Source organism: Penaeus monodon, chromosome 21, assembly GCF_015228065.2.
Source record: "Penaeus monodon isolate SGIC_2016 chromosome 21, NSTDA_Pmon_1, whole genome shotgun sequence".
In the NCBI taxonomy this organism is placed as follows: Eukaryota; Metazoa; Arthropoda; class Malacostraca; order Decapoda; family Penaeidae; genus Penaeus; species Penaeus monodon.
Window position 1 is genome coordinate 16272066 of NC_051406.1, and position 825 is coordinate 16272890.

Here is an 825-nt window from a genome sequence, read left to right on the forward strand (position 1 = left end):
TATGGACAATAGGCCTACTGTCAGGCATAATTAGGAGACATTCTGGGCGCTGCCGTGGTCGGCGGACAGACTGCGGAGTCGCTGCTCGTCGCCGTTCGCTGGGGGTTGGGGGGTTGGGAGGGGGAGGGAGAAGGGGGAGGAGAAGGGGGAGGGGAGAAGGGAAGAGAAGGGGGAGGGGAGAAGGGGGAAGAAGGGAGGGAGAAGGGGGAGGGGAGAAGGGGGAGGGAGAAGGGAGGAGAAGGGGGAGGGGAGACGGGAAGGGCAGTGGGGAGGGGAAAAGGGGGCGGGGAGGAGGGATGAAGGGGGAAAGGGGGAGGAAGTATGGGTGAGTAGGGGTAGGGGAGAAGGTATCAGGAGTAGGGTGAGGAAGGGAGGCGGGGGATAGTGGAGGGGGAGAGCGAAATAAAAGATAAAGGCTGAGGGAAGAGAAAGAGCGAGAAGAAGAAGAGGGGAAAAGGAGAAAATCGAGGATAAGGAGGGGGCAAAGCAGAGAGGAGGGAGAGGAGAAGTGACAGGGGGATGACAAGAAGGGAGGAGGAGGGAGGGGAGGGAGGGAGGGAGGGAAGAGGAGGGGCAAGAGGGGAAAGAGGCTGGGGGAGATCTGTTTAATAGGGAGGAGAGAGGGAGGGAAATGACAATAGAACACACCAGGCTATTGATAGTATATATGTATGCGAGTGAAAGAAGTCATTAAGATATTAATATTCATCAGTAAGTATGGGAATATGCAGGTGCACTGGTACAGACTGCACACACACGCATATGCTCGCGTTCACGATACATTCATAAGAACATTAGACAGCTGTTTGTTGTGTAATGAACCAG